The 16,388-nt window shown below is 40.3% G+C and overlaps 1 protein-coding gene across 6 annotated transcripts in view; it reads left to right on the top strand.

Moving 5' to 3' along the window:
* The window catches only part of DENND2B (DENN domain containing 2B), a 181,956-nt gene that overhangs the window by 2,104 nt on the left and 163,464 nt on the right, over window positions 1-16,388 (top strand). Inside the window, exon 2 of one of the 6 annotated variants that reach the window (XM_075755118.1) lies at window positions 6,651-6,715. The exons of the other annotated variants lie outside the window; for them this stretch is intronic. The gene's annotated coding sequence lies outside the window, so the exon portion shown is untranslated. The remainder of the gene's footprint in view (window positions 1-6,650; window positions 6,716-16,388) is intronic. 6 annotated transcript variants of the gene reach the window in all.

Below are 16,388 nucleotides of genomic sequence, written 5' to 3'. Positions count from 1 at the left end.
AAGGGAGCTGCTTCAGCAGTTCACTTTGTGGGAAAATCAGATGTACTGCTCTTGGCTTGGTACCAAGCGTTTGCTTTACTAAAGAGCAGCGGGTCACCACAATCAAAGAGTAGCAGCTACATGAGAGAGCATCCTTATGTTTACTCCGGTTTTATCACTCAAATGCACTTTGTATTTTAGTAGTCAAGCTAAATGAAGCAGGATGCATACTATTATTACATGGAGCATCTCAATAGTAGTATTTGCTACACCCATGTTTTACTCTTGCACTGACTTTGAGGAATAGGTTTTCTTTTTATTCTGAGTAGACAGTCTTTAACTTCAGCCAGATATTGAATAATCCAGTAAAACCCACCTAAAATGATCAAAACTTGTGGAAGAGCAAGCATAAAACTCTTAGTATTGTCTGATTTCTGATGATGTAGAGTAGGGTGAATTGAAGTGAGGTTGATTTGCCTTCGAGACTTGATAATGTTTTGATTATTCGTGATTAATATATAGTCAGTAGATGAAAATATTCCATATAGTGGAAGGGTAAGTTAACAGAGCAAAAGTAGAAGTATTTTATGTTTAAGGTGACATTTGAGAAAATCATGTATATTTTAGGAAGGTCAAAATTTAACTTTCATTTTGATGATTGGGTTATGCAGGTGGAGTAGTGGAAATCTGTTACCAGGTTGAAGGGTGAGAATAAGATTTATGGCTTTGACTGTTCATTTCCCCCTTGCTTTAAGGCTAGTTATTTAAAGGAAAACTGCAACACATTTAAGCAGTTATGATTACTTTATCAAGTTACCTAAGAATATAGTTGAGCACCTTTTAAAGCTAGCTAGATACACTGTTAAGAGCGACTAGACTGATTGGGAACTGCCATCTTTGCTTCTGAGGTAGAACCAGTTACCTCTGAGAGTATGGAGGAGTGGGGAGCAGGGCTCCTTGGGAGCTGGTGATATGGTGAGTGGTGCTGGGCCTCACTGGGGCACAGAATCTATCCTGCTCCTAAAAGCGTATAGCATATGTTCCCCTCTCATATGCAGAAATAAGAGAGTTCTGCCTGGCCTGGCTTTCTTCTGCTCCCTTCAGGGTGCTAAACTCCCCCAGCCAGCTTGCTCAGTGTAGTCACTGCCTTTCCTGGTGCTGGGAAGGAGAGGCGCCTTCTGTCCTCTCCTACCCTTACAGCACGTTTGTGCTGTGGCTGCCAGAATTTGCTCCAAGGAGCTCAGGACCAAGCATTGCTGTTTCCCTTTAAGCAAGTGACTTTTAACATATAGTGTAGCTCTTTAAGGAGCGTGTGACCCCTTATTATTGGTGACCCTGTAAACCATTGTGTAATCTGTTGACTGTAACGTACCATGCCAATTTATTCTTGGTTGGGAAGTCTTGCCAAAGACTTGATGGAATAGCATGACTTTATCCACTTTATTGTTTTCATTGTGTTTCATAAACATCTAAGACCCTCTGGGAAGAATCACTGGGGCGGCTGGGCCTCCTTTTTTTAATTGCTGGTTAAATAAATGTTGCCAGTTTAAAAAAAAAAAAAAAAAGTGGTATGCAGGATCTCAGAATGCCTGGAACTGCTAAGCATTCATGTTTAGGAAGCAGGACTATTTTTAGTGTAGGGGCATTTAAAGAAATGATATTAGCCCCTTGTGAAGAGGTCACTGTGAAGTACGCTGAAGAGCCTGCTTTTAACTGGAGAGCAAAACCAAGTTTCCCACAGTTGAGTAAAGCTAAAGAACCAGATTTGTACTTTTCCCACTTAACTGAAGAGGGAGAGGATGGACTTTTTGTTAGTTTACAGTAGTAGGAGTGAGGAGGCACAAATTCTTATCATACAAAAAAATATAAAATCCTGGTCTTGGTGAGGCACTTGGCATTCTGATTCACTCCAGTGAGTGTCTGCAATGGAGATGTAGGACTGAAAGACATTTAACACTTTCTGAGAAGGGCTGGGAACTGGCAGCTGAGAATCCCTTAGGATCTGTTTTTGTGGGAGGTCACAACTCTCTTGAGTGGATCCCTGGCTGCCAACTGTATCTATAGATAAAAGAACTGGGGTAAAACTTAAAAAAAAAGTGCAAAAAACATTGGTGTTGAGAAATCAAGGTGATTTGGGATCTTAAATCAATTCTGAATATGGGACTGAGGTTGCTAAATAAATTACTTTGGATCTAGAGAAGACTTTCCTCAACTCATCTGCCCAGAAGATAGAAGTACTTGCTTTTGATGGCTTAAGAGAATGTGGTTTAAGTCAAAGTTACCACAGTGTGCTAGACCCATCATGTAGTCTATGGGGTCTTGAGTAATCTAGATATAGTTAATGTAACCCAGTCTCTTGCAGGGCAGAGGACCAACGTCTGGGCTGACCAGACTTTCAAAATGTATCAAATGATAGCTGAGTCAAGTCAAGTTTCGGTCCAAACTTCATTGATGTCTTGTTTAACATAAGTTCAGTTTAGATTACGAATTACACCCCCCCCCCCCCCCCCCCCCCCCCCCCCCCCGCCCATGCTGATTGCCACGTGTGTTAGTTTTGTTTCTATGCTGTAAAGTGTGTGCAACTGTTGCTTCTCAGATTTTTTTTTTAGTCTGCAGTTGGGATTTAGTTGGCAGTGCAGATAGAGGCAAGTTTGGGGAATTGAATCCAAATATTTACATTCTCAATTTGGCCTAGTCCTTGTGCTTGTAAACACTCATAGTCATACTGAGCTTTGGTGAGGTTATAAGTGGCTTTGCCAAGCCTTGGAGTATCACACCCTACAAGACCTGAAGTTCCCCCTTTTGGAAAAAGTTTTGGGTATGTTTTTCAGGTGTACGTCCATCAGCTGAGAGCTAGTACCCTTCACTATTACCCCTAATCCAACTGCAAAATCTTTTCCTGTATCTTGCTTCTTTTTCATGTAGAAATGCCTTATGCTGGCAAGATGCGTCAAGTTAAATGTCATGGAATAGAAGTCCTGCCCACCTACGAGGTGCTGCGCAGACTCTGGAAATCTTGGTCTCCTGCTGCTCTAGAGCTCTGCCCTGGTAGAGAGGGGCTGTGGTGAAGATCCTCCTCCCTCCATAGCTACCATTTTCCCGGTCCATGCTGTTTGGGTGTGCAGCAATAAAGTTCAAGGACTGATTTGAACAATGGGGATGTTTTCTCATGGAGAATCAGATTTAAGTCCTCTTTTCATTCATACAGGCTTTGAACAGCAGTCAGATTTTGTTCAATAGGGACTGAGTTTGAAAGTTTTGTTCTGCATTAGCAATTGAACTTTCTGAAGTCCATGTGACCACAAACTGTAGCGATAGGGATCAGCTAGTACATTAACATTTCATGGCCAAAACACCCTCTTGTTTGGATATGCCTTTCTATTTGGGTCTGTTGCTGTTAACCAGAGTTTGAAATTAGATAGTTTAGTTGCAGGGAGCTGGAGACTATAGATAAAGGTGATTGAGTTGCAATGAGTTATAGTAAAAGTTCCTACTCATCAGTTGAGGTCTGTAACTTTGTAATCTTAGCTAACCTGGTTTGGAAGATGACTGCATTAGCTTAATCCACAGTGAACATGTTTAGAGTAACTTTTGTTCTCTGTCTAGAGGTTATACACAGATGGTTAGAACTGTTCAGGTAAATGAATGGCATAATTCATACAGCCAGTGCTTTTGATACATTCAGCTGTAAATTTCTGACCTTGGAGATGTGTTTGTTAGGTTGAGGAACATAGGAAAATAGTAGGAGTTCATTTTTAATGCCACTTTTCACTATTCTTTGAAGATATGTTTGTCTGAGCTGCATCTATCTGCTGAAAACTGGTCAGCCGCTGCAGCGTAGCTAAGACTTCAGTGAATTTGTGCAAATGGGGAAGTCTGTAAGGACACACTGAAAGCACAGTGAGTTTTTGTCAGAAATACACCCTGTGTGTATTTGCACACACAGGAACGGGATGTTATTTCAGTTTGTCTGTCTCCTAATTTCTCTTTAAAATGAAGACATAAAAATGCTTGATGTATGAACATTTAGTGTTAGCACCAGTGCCAACACAGGAAACCAGGTCTTTGAGTTGAAACGTTTAACTCCCAAGTTATTAAAAACAGTCGTTGTGTGAAGTTTTAATACTATTATTCATTTCATCATTTTGATGGGGTTGTCACACTGAATTAATGGTTTGCATTTTTTCCCCTTAAGAAAAAGATTAGTTGTCTTCATGGGACATCCAGTCACAATCACAGGGGACAGATGCTAACCAGCTAGCACTGTGCAAAGCACCCTGCTCGGCCTGCTGTTCCAAGTATTGGGGCAGAGACCAAAGTACTTTAGGAGAGCTGCCCCGGAAGATCTCACAACCCTTCTTCAGAGACGAGCAGATGTTCCAGTCGTGGACTCTGTTCACTATTCTGAGAAGTCCTTCAAGTCAGGAGATGGATCTGTCTCTTGACATTTTTGCTTTCAACTTTGTTACTTCTTTGAGCTCTAATGATTTTGATCCTTTGTCCTGATGGAAACTCTTATCACTCTAGGTCACTGGAAAGGGAAATATGTTTGGCCTGAAGTCATGTTTCTTTCTGCGTGGGCACAGCATGCTAAAGAAAAATGGGGCATATTGACTCGCTGTGTGTGAAAGCGTTCTTCATTTGTGCTACAGGATTGTAACGATTGGAGTTTCCAGTTTGCCTTGTCTTTTAATCCCGGCTCTAGGCTCACAAGATCCTGTTAGCCAGTGTTGTTCAAATGAGCGTCATTAACCAGGAATATTGTTTTGAAGATACGGCAGGTCAGCAAAGTGCAAAAGCTCATCAAATCTCCTGTGTGATGGCAGGTGCTGATTATTTCCACTGTTGTTAAGTTGCAAATCAGACAGCAGTTCCATACCACAGCTTGCCTTTTACTGCCGGCTATATCCCTGCTTATGTGTTAACTTTAGTCTTTGAGCAGAATATCGCCCATGCCACTGAAGCTGTGTAAGAAATGGCTGACTTGAGAGGTGAGATCAGAGTAGGAAAGGACAGAAAGGAATCAAAAAGAGGAGGCCTAAAATAATCTGAACCTCCCTCTTTTGTAAATATTACTTAACAATCTCTAAAATTGTTAAAACAGCAGTCAGTACTCATCAATACAATTCATGCATCTTTAGGTTTGTATGCATATTCCTAGTTAGTGTCTTATGGATGTATCCATCGCCATTTCTCCTCTGGAAATGAGTAAATGTCCTGAATCATTTAATTGTAATGTTTAAAAATATTTTCCATGCAAGGAAAGCCAAGGACAAGCACTAGGAGCTCATGTGTCTCCTAGTCAGCACCTGTCTTGTCTGAAAGCCCATGTGACTTTTGGAAGTACCCATGGGTGCTCCTGAGCTTTAATGGCCCAACCTTGATTGTCTGTTTTTGCTGTTAACAGACCTCTGGATATCTCCTAAGCCTCCCTCCCTGCTTTCACAGGTGTTGTGCTTAAGCTCTGCTCTCCCCAGTGCCAGGTATTGGTGCTGAGGGGTTTCCTGCTGATTGGCTCAGTGCTTTATTACCCTCTGAACCAACACCTTGAGCAGGACTTGCTGAGGCTTTTGCTGTCATAGTTGCAAAGCAGCTAGCAGAGGAACTGGTCTTTCTCTCCAGAGATGCCCTCAGGCCTGGGGAGTGAAGGGGGATATTGCTGGCTGGCACAGCTGCCTTCTCATGCAGTGCTAAGGTGAGTTGAGGATAATCTTCATTGGCCTGCCCTGCTTTTCCTGTGGCTATGTAATTTGGGCAACACAGGTAACTCCCTAGAAAAAATAAATTCAAGAGAGGCAACAGTCCTCAGACTCCTGCTGTTTTACATGTAAGTAAAGCTTCATCTAAACCCCTGTCCTTTGGGGAAACTTGCCTGTTAGCTCCCAGGAAAACATTTGTAACTTTTTTCTCTTTGGCTTTTGTTAGTGTGTTGATTTTCTTCTTTCTCCTTTTAGCCCTCGAGCCTCCCTTTCAAAGCACTCCAAACCCAACAGCTGGGCTTTAATGAACTGTATGTGTCATACCCTCTAGTTGTGCTGCTGCTGCATCCATGCTGTATATGGATGTGAGATCGAGATTTTGTGGGTACCACTTTAACTGTGGCTTGGTGTTCATTAGGTCTTACAAAAAGGATAAATCGTGACAGAGAGATGCTTTGTTTTCCTGTGAGCACTGGGGCTTCTTATCTGGCATAGACATTCCCTAATAGCAGCTATTTGAGCTGCAGGAAGTCAGATGGTGACATATTCCTCTGCTTGGCCATTTTTTCTGATGTTCAGATTTGTATTTAGTGGAGCACCAAGAGAGATGTCAGATTGTGCTTTGCACCCTAAAGTCAGTATCATGTAAGATTTGACTGATATTCAGCTTTAATTCTGGCTTTGTTTGCCATTGAGTTCTCTCCTTGCAAGACAGTTATCTCTGAGTTGGAGAAACTAACAGAGAAGCTGATGAATGTGCAGCTAAGATGATGTCTCCCAAATGAAACAGTAAGAGCGCCATGAGGCTTTCAGTGGCAAGCACATGCTTCAGAGAGAGAATAACAGTGGAGGGTAAAAAGTTATGAGAAAAATATGTTGTTTGTTTATCCATCCACCTCCATGAGATTGTGCCTGGTGGGGGGACACTCCAGCATATATGGCTGAAGGGAAATGATTGTCTTATCTTTTCAGTTGGGTGGATCGTTGTATACAGTGATGTTTCTGGCAACAGAAAAGCTGAAGATGTTATATGAAAGGTGAGAGAATTTACTTTCTGCCCTGGATGAAACTAACTTCTCTTTTGAAGATTAATGGTTCAAGCCATTATCATTATTTTTAGTGGAGAGCATAATTATGCATGGAGAGTATGAGATGAACCAGACTAGTTTTTGGCATACTAGTGTCACCCCAGAACTACTGTGGATAGACTGATGTGATAGGGAAAAGAATCTGACTTATTCTTAAGTTTGGAGAGATAGTAGAGCTTTTAGCCCTGAATAAGTGTATCTGAGCTACTGGGCTGGAGTTATGCTCTGGAAGCAGAATAATTAAGTTCAGTGACATATTCATGTGTGACATTAAAATATGTAATGAATTTTGAGGGAGATGCATATTCAGGAGCCCGTGGATAATGGATAAAACAGCAGGAATCCAGCCCTGGATAGCTTAGTGCTTTGTCTTGGACCAAAACTTCCTTTTTCCTTTCCTGTATGCTTTGCAGCAATACAGGTTGGCAACCACATCTGCTTGTCCAGCCGAGACAAACATGTAGTCAGAAGGTTAGCTGGGGTGGAGACCACACAAAGCAGTGTGATTTGGACCAGGTGACTTATCCCAGCATATAGGCAGTGTCTACTCAACTCTTCCTCTCCTGGCACTTTATTTCTGGCTATGACTTTTCAAATTGTTTCTGAATCCAGCTTCCCCCCCCCCCCCCCCCCCCCCTTTTTTTTTTTCCCTCTCCCCTCCTAGTTAGGCAAAGGGTAAAAGGCAAGTACATGTCAGCTGTTCTGTAAGAAAGTTTTTTTTTTTTATGGAGGCTTAGCATGACCCTAAGTGTTGGATAGTCAGTGAGAGACTTTTTGATCTAAGACTCATTGACATTAATTTTATATATATATATATATATATATTCAATACACAGCAAAGGGACTTACCTCCATAGCTTCTAAACACTGGATGCAGGAATCCTACACCTGGGGCTAATGAAGATATGTTATTTCATCTCCAGGCTTTATCATGTGGATTTAAAAAATCTGAATGATGAGGGCTTCTGAAGCAAATTAGGATTAGTGGTTTCTGGAGTAGGTCAAATGACAATAAAATCCAGGAACTGAATTCAGCTGATGGCAGAAGGATGATGAAATATTGTGGCAGTGTAGCATCTTTCATTTGTTGATTTTAAAAATGCTTAACAAAATGTGAATGAATGAATCAAAGGCTGCATATAACTTTGATAGGGAAGCATCACTACAGATGAGAAGGTTCAGGAAGGTAATTCTAGGAACAGATAAAACCTTTCTTCTTCGTTTTCAGTTTAAGTTTTAAGAAAATCAGAAATACATTGTGAGGCAAAATATTTTCTCTTATCTCAAACTGTAGAGTAAATACCCAGAGTAGTGTTTCTGAGATGACAATGCTGCTGCCCTTCAGTGCTTCAAAAAGCTTTTTTTTTTTTTTAAACTAGAACGTGATTTCAAGTGAAGTTACTTAATTTCAAAATTAGTATGATTAGATGGTGAGACAAGCAGGATAGTTTTGGCTTTTAATACCATGTTTCTTATCTATATAATCTCAAATATTTATTAATGGACTACTGTATATGGAGATATATGATGTTAATCCATTTATCTTTTTTTTTTTTCTTGAAAAGCATGAGTTGTTCTGTATCTACTTATGTTTGATTTTTGAGACTTAGTCCTAACCATACTTCTGGTTACAAGGTGGAAGTTATTTTGTATCTACTATTCTCCCCTCCTCCTCTCCCTCGCAAGTCTATGCCAAGAGGCAAAGAGATGCTCTTGTACATCAATGTGCAACCCAGGTTTACATCTTATGTAGAGTACATTTATCATAACTATTCAAAAGAGAGTAACTTATCCATATCACTTCACAAATATTCCAAGCAGCATTTTCTGTATGGTGATTAAATGATCTATAAACCCCTTTTTATTGATGTAAACAGAGGTTAGCTTTGATACACAAGTTAGCACAGCAGATGTTTCAGTTATCCCTAAACTTCATTTTGACCAGGGAGTGGAGGAGGCAAAGACCCTTTCTGCCTTCACAATTTCCTATCTTTATTTATGAGTTCTCAGCTCTCTATAAAGCCTTAACCAGGCTAGATTCAAATAAAATAAAAAATGCTCTGGCTTTTTGTACAACCCTCCTGAGATTTTTCTAAGTCACTTATGAGAGTTAGATGCTCATTTTCTATTAAAGTCAGTTTGAACCAGATACAAAAATCCTCAGTGTGGCTTTGGCCTAATTGTTTAACAATAAAACATCCACATGCTCTTATTAGAGGGAACTCAGGATCTTCACATTAAGAATGTGACTAAGCATTGCAAGCAAAAGTCAGCATCTTATTGTTTCCATGTTTTTCTTGTATTAAAGATACTTAAACATCTCTGTGTGTATATCTGCTGAATTAGAGAAGTACCTCTTTCTTAAAACAATTTCACCTCATCTGCTTTACTTTTCTCAAACTCAGAAGAAAACAGCTTTGCTCTGTAATGTCAGGTTTTTTTGTACTCTTATCCCTTTGATTTTTATCTACTCTGGGAATAACCCCCCATAGAAGAGTGTGCTCATCTTTCTCCAAAAGAGAATAATTTTTTTTTTTTCAGAAGCAACTACCATTAAGTATAATGTCTATAGAAAGATGTAAATCCAGTTAGAGATACTTGCAAAACTTCCTTGCTTTGTTGCTCACTCACTCGGAGATCTTGTAAGTCGTTCCGTTACCTGAAACCTCAGTTTCTCTGTAAAGGGATAACTGATATCTCTCCATGTATTCCTGACATCTGCATGTTAAATAAGCAAAAGTTACTAGATGTTTGTATCAAGCTATTTGTTATGATATGTACCTTTGCTGTTGCATTTCTTTCCTAACCTGGAAAAGATGTGATGGGCTGAAATAGCACTCTGAAGGCTGATGGCAGTTTTACTGTAAAGTTTCAGTGAGCAGAAGATTGAGCCTGAAAAGTGCACGTGACTTGAGGAGCTCTGAACTTAGGAAGGCAGTACCTCATGTTTGTTCTGCACTGACACCTCTAGCCAAGCAAAGAAAAAGGTGTTGACATTGGAAGGAGCTGCAGCTATTGCTCCTTTGCCAAATGTGAGGTGAAGCCCTGAAGGGAAGGAATAGCAATGATGTATGACCCAGCAAAGTGTATTCAAGACTATTCCCTTGAAGTAGCTGGACCCTCCAAGGCACCTGCAAATTCACCAACTGCTAGCTGGGTACTCTTGTTAGAGGCTCAAAGCACGTAGGTTTTACAGGCCTATTAAAGCAGGACCATACAAGGGCACTGTTATGTTATTTTTTGTGATGCAGCAGAAGTCCTGACTTTCCTTTTTCTCATCACATTTCCCATTGTCCAGTAACTGGAGCATCTATTGGTTATACTTTCATTTAAACAAAATAGTACAAATATGTTTACAGTTAAACATGCTACGTAAATACCTTATTTTACTGCTTTATTAAATGTGTAACAAATCTGTTTGGCAGGCACCTAATAGGAAATGGTGTATAGGTCTCTTTTGCACATTTACTGGGCTCTAAAGTTTTCAGGTGAAATTGGGTTTTAGATAACACTTTATCTGAAAAAAATGTTCAGATAACCTTATTTCTTTCTCAGTTCCTTGAATTCTGTAGGAACTCTGTTAGCTTTTTACATACCCTGCCTGTTGGAATTGCTAGAGTGACTTCAGTCCCCTGAAGCAAACTTCGCTACAGCTCTTCCAAAATACTTTTTTGTACAGTGTAAATGGATTGCACTCAGGTCAATTTTATTTTCTTTTTAGCTATGTGGATAAAATACAGAAGGAGGAGAATAAGCAGATAACAAGACCCCTTACATCCTCAACTGTGCTTTGGTTTCCTCAGTGTCTTTTTAGTTATGCTCGGTACGACAACTGTCAGTTTTTTCTCCTGTCCCTATGTGGTGGAAGGGCTGGCTAAGTGAGCTGCTCTCTTTTCCTCCCCCCAGTAACTTTTTCTGGTCCTTTCCTGCATTAATGTAGACGTTTCCACAGAGCTTGGATCATGAGCCGAGTTGACTGATCTTTCATGACAGCACTTTATTGTATTTACCAAAAGTTTCTTTCAGTACCATACCAGATTTGTGGCTGCTCTGCAAACTCTCTCCTTTCCTTGTAAGCTGAGGTGGGAGATAGTTTAAATAAAAGGCCAGGCTGGGTGGCAATTTCTGACTCAGATGGGGGAAAGAAGGAACTCTAAAGGGACAAAAAGTGGTTTCAACTTGTGTATTGTGAGACCAAATGGAGGTGATTTTTAGTATACTTGCTGCTTGTTTTCTTCAGAGCTGTTCTCTGGCCTGAGGGAAATCACTTCTGCAAAGTCTCCTTGGTTTAGGCAGTTTGTGACCTGCCCCCTGGCCCCACAGCTGCTCCATCCTCAGGCAGTTTGGGCATGTCTTTACACTGGGCCAAATGCCAATTGCATATTTGGGACTGAAACCCCATCTGGGTTTTTTTTGAGCCAGAAAAAAAAAATCCTGAAAATGTGCCTTTTTTGTATTTTGTAAAGGATGTTGTTCAAAATAGGAGAAACAGAAGTTTAAACCTTGAACTATGTAAATACTTGAGTTATCTCGGCAAACTGCAAGTGCATTGAAGTGCATGCAAACGGCATGATACTGTGTTTCTTAGAAGAGGACTGTGAAGTAATGGAAGAATCTCCTAACGAGGTGAAAATGAAGTTAGATCTTCCCGGAGTTTTTTTTTACCCATTTGGAAACCTGATCAATTGATTGTTTTCTGTACTATGCTTAGTAGCAACAGCAAGTGAATTGAAAAGCAGGGACAAACATACATTTTTCCATGGCTGATACGTAACAAGGTCAGGGTTACATACCTGTCTCTGAGGCTGAGTGATGCCCAGTTGTTGTCCACCTGGGAGCACAGTTGTAAGAAAACCAGCACCCCTAATACATTGGTTTTCTGCTCCATTTGTCTAGAGAGCAGCTCCTGGGGGTTTGCTATATTCTGAGGAGCATGCTCCTGGTTGAAATTTGTGATGACCACATACAGTGCTCTTCCTTACTGTCAGGCTGAATCTCAGTCTTTTCTGCAATGATGTTTGAAAGACTGATTAAGAAAAGTAGCCTGCATCCCACTCCCCTGCTTCTCAGAGTATTTCTTACTCCACTGAATGTAAAAGAGTGGGGGGGAAAAAAAATCCCAGGAGGATGGTATTTTACCCTTGCTTAAAGAAGAATGTAAATTTTTCAGCAGGATTGGAAGCAGTGTGGAATCTGCCTTTGAATTGGCACTAGTGGGTTTGGCAAAGCAAGATGTGTGATGCGAAACTAGTTTTTGCAAGGTCCTCTAAGACTTTCTGACTAAACAGTTTCTCATGAGCTAAACAGTACTGGGAAAGGCTCGCTATGTGGGTAGGAGACCTCCCAAGAGCATGTTTGGTTCTGTGATTCAGCGTATGGCATTTGTCCCCTGAACAGAGAAGACACATATCTGTGGTCCAGCAAAGAGCTGAGGGCATAGTCCTGTAGGAGACCGTGGTTTTCAAGTGAGATGTGGATCAGGTGCTGGACTTAAAGTGACTTGACACTTGTGCCTCACTGCCTGAGGAATTATTACACCTCTTAGATTTAAACAATCGTTCTAGGCAGTCTGAGCTCACAAGAATGTAATAATGATTGCCCTGCAACATTAAAGTGTCATCTAAAGATAACACAAGCTCAGCCCACCAACACTATTAAACAATCATAAACAGTACAGATTAAGTTAGCCAGTAAATCAAACCAGGAAAAAAATACCCTACAGAGACTTGATGCTTTTGACTCCTCCTTGGAAGATTACCAAATTTGGAAACATGGGATATTTCTGACCAATTTGGCATCAAGCACAGGGTTCTATTTAAATTCTGGTTTGGTAAACTGCACTTTTGCCTCTACAAACTTCCCCCCTTGCTCTAAAAGGATACAACAATATTTTTTTCCTTCATGCCCTCTATAGTTCTATGGCTTTGTACTGTTAAATGAGTATTATGCTTCGCTCCAGAGACAGCTGTATTTCAACAGTAGATGAAGCAATTTGTGTGGGTGCCTGCTTTTCACTATTTGTTTTTCAAAGGTGTTGCAAGGTTATTAATTGTTAAATGCTTTGAAACTCTTCCTTCAGGAATATCATATGACTTGGAGCAGTGTTTGAGTCAATGAAGGCATAAAGATGTTTCTTGTATGTGTTTTGAAGTCTTCAGGTCATATTTGTGCAAGTGATAATACCCATCTCCAATACAGTGCTTTTTGTTGCAATGCTCCAAAATGCTTTGCAAAGCTCATTGGAGTCATCAATAGAGCTAATTGAAAGGATTTGATTAAATGAAGCATAATTAAAACATGCTATTTTGATGGTGCTGAACACTTTGTGGAATTAAGTTGATGCTAGAAGAGCTTCCTAAGGAGCCAGAGTGGGCTAGAGGCCTAACTGAAACAGAAACAAACCCAGCAACTGCTTTTCCTGGGAAAATGGACACAACAGCACAACTGTCTTATTGTGCAATACAAGGTTTTTTGTTTCATTCAAACATTAAATAAAAGCAAAGAATGAAACTGTGAATATTGTAATGTCCTTGAATGACTTTAGCCAGTATCTCCATTTTGTAGATTAAGAAAACAAAGTGGAGGGAAATAAAATTACTTGCGTGACTGGAGTTGCCTAATATGCCAAAGATGGAGCTGGGATTTTGAGTCCTCCAGCCACAGAGCTACCTCTCTGATACTTCACTGTATTTTAACAAGGTACTTGCTTTACCACTTTTGCATAAGCACTATTATTTTCTTTCAAAAATTAAAGTTACAGTTCCAAGCAAAGTAAAGTGTGTAGATAAATAGTGACAGTGAATTTCTCCTGTTCAAAGAAAAGGGAAGCTAGGTCTACCTTTAGCTTTAAATGCTTACAAAACGTTAACTGTTTGGCTGCTGATATATTGCAACAGTTCCAACTTTCTCAGATCATAATAGGAGTTTGGGAACAGAGGTGGAACTGGAATGGATAAAATGGATTCTTGCTATTTCTCAGTATCTCTAACAATGTACCTGCTATGACACTACAGAATAGATGGCAGGAAAATATGAAGATATACCTGTGGTAGGACAGATTTCATATTGAAATTTTTGAAAGCAACTGATCTAGCCAAGTAATGCTGTGCTGTCCCACTCTGTCTTCTTTTAGGTCATTCTAAAAGACAACGCTTACTCTGTATTACTTTGCTGTTTATGAAGTGAAAACAAGGTACTACCTTCAAGTTAGAAAAGGCCTTCCTTTAACAAATGGCAGAGATTCAATGCCCCATTTATTGTCTTGACATTTTGTTTTAGTGTTCCAGTTTGCATAGTGGTCTCCAGAGGTTTCTAAAGTATGCATGAATAATAGAGAGAAACGCACTACTATTTTCTTTTGGGAACATTGGGGATTTTAGCTTGCAGACAGGCCTGGCTGTTGCTCTAAACCCATCTCTCTCATGCCTATTGGCATAGGCAGGAATCCAGGTGGCATAATATCCTCCTACCTCATCTTACTTTTCCTTGCATTTTGTCTCTATACCTTACTTCATCATCTGTGCTGTGCTGTTCACTAACAAGTCCATGGTCTCCTCAGATGTTTCTTCTATTGGCTGACTTTTATTGCCTTTATTCATATTCCAGTGTTGTCTACAAGCAACAGTGATTGAAGCCAGATTTCATGGTCTTTCTACATGCATTCACTGTGTGTGTATAAGCAATAACAAAGGTCCCCTTTTGATTGGAAAAAGGCAGATGTAAGAAGTGGACAGGAGGAGGAGACGTGCGCGTTAACCTTCATCCATTTATCGGTAGCCTACTAAAAAGTGGTCAAATATATCACCCTCTAACATTTCTCAAAGGTTATGAGGTTACTGGGCTCTAAGCAGATTTACGCAGTGTTGGTCTTGAAAAATTATGTATAGGAAGCTTCATAGCATATGGGAGAGAAGTTATGTTTATATCCCAGAATATAAATGAGATGCTAACTCAAATAGTTTTATAGCATGGAATGTCTCTTTCCTTCATAGCTTTACATAGTTCAGTGCTTCCCCTTCTTCATGTCCTCACGCCCGAAGAATGCAGACGAATAGCTGAAAAAGGTTTGTGTCTAGTGCCGTTAGGTCATTAAGGTTCTTGGCCAAAAAATATCCCTGACCTCCCTGGTCAGAGGAAACCGCATCAATGGCAATGGTTTTAAGGACATTACAGTTAGTGTGTCTCAGCTGTTGTGTATGAGGCCTAAGGGGATAGAGTGAAACCTGCTGTAACTCTTACTCTGGTCCTTAAGCATGTGTCCAGTGAAAACCTTTATGCTTCACTTCATGCAAGGACAATGCCTGCAGAAGATACAGAGAGGCATTCTTCCTATGTCTGTGTTTTTGTAAAACTTCTGGACACTGCTCATCAAAATCCTGAGAGCAGAGGGTCTGTTGGCCTCTCCAGCTGAAGAAATTCAGCTCTTTGAAGGAGCTGGGCATCAGTTATGAAAGTGTGTAATTGACGCTGAACTGATTGTGCCACAGGTTTTTGCCTTTCAAATTTATAGGGCAAACTACTTCCAACAAATCCGTGCATGTGGACATGAAGTATCTTTATTTTTCCATCGAGGAGCAATCAGCACAGCTTTCTGCTATATGCCTAACACCTCCAGCAAATTTTCTCTGAACTGGAGCTGCCTTGTGCAGCACAAATGAACCTTTGACAGGTGTGATCTGAGACTGACTGTTTGACAGACACTGGAAAAGTTGTCAGGCTGGCGTCAGGGGAGCACCTGAAAAGCTAATACTTGATCAAGGAGAAGCATCAAGAGCTAAATCCCAGGATCTTGAGTTCCAGCCAGCAAATCGGAATTCTGCAAGAAGCAATAGAAAAATCTTGTGGAATATTCTGTGTTCTGCCTGTATTACAGCAGGCTGTTTCTATATTTCTGAATACAATCATATACCCCAAATCGTGCAAGTTGTTTGCAAAGAGGTTGATAAGAAAACAGTGGTGGTGTATGCCTTATCTCTGTCTTCCATGTTGTAGAGATTCCTCTGATACTGGGAATCCTTTTCCATTGTCTGTCTGAGGAACCTGAGAAGAGTAATCAAAGAACATGTGTCTTAAATACAAATCAATGTGCAACTCATCTGTTATTTGAGTGTAGTGCTTCATCCTTCCTGATTAAAGAACCCATATATGTGGAGTTGACATAATCTTCCTCAAATGGTTAATATCTGATTAGTTTCAGGTAAAGTTTATTTTCTTGCAGTTGTTGCTGTTCCTAATCCCAGCCTTTCCTGTGTTGTGAACCTTGTGGGAAGGTTTGCTCATGTGCTACGGCCAGGCTAATTTCACCACATCCAGAAGCCTAATGATTTAAACTTCGGGATTCAGTTCCAAATGACCTATGTTTCCATAAGACTTGTCTTCATTGCTGAGCATTGTTTTATGTATTTTATTATGTTAAAGACCTTTTGAATGTGGTCAGCATTATGTACAAGTATCTGCAGAGCTGAGTACTCTTTGGGAAACTGAGTTTTGGTTCTTTGAGCAAGCATGTAGTGTTGAAACGGAGCAATGCAGACAGATCTAACATCAGACAGATGTTAGAGCCCCAAAGGTGTCCTCATGGAGAGAATATACAGGATTTTTCTTCTTCCTTCAGGTTTCCAGG

Source organism: Balearica regulorum, chromosome 5 (genome assembly GCF_011004875.1).
Source record: "Balearica regulorum gibbericeps isolate bBalReg1 chromosome 5, bBalReg1.pri, whole genome shotgun sequence".
In the NCBI taxonomy this organism is placed as follows: Eukaryota; Metazoa; Chordata; class Aves; order Gruiformes; family Gruidae; genus Balearica; species Balearica regulorum.
The sequence above is the reverse complement of the archived record's forward strand: the minus strand, read 5'-3'. Positions and strand labels throughout refer to the sequence as shown.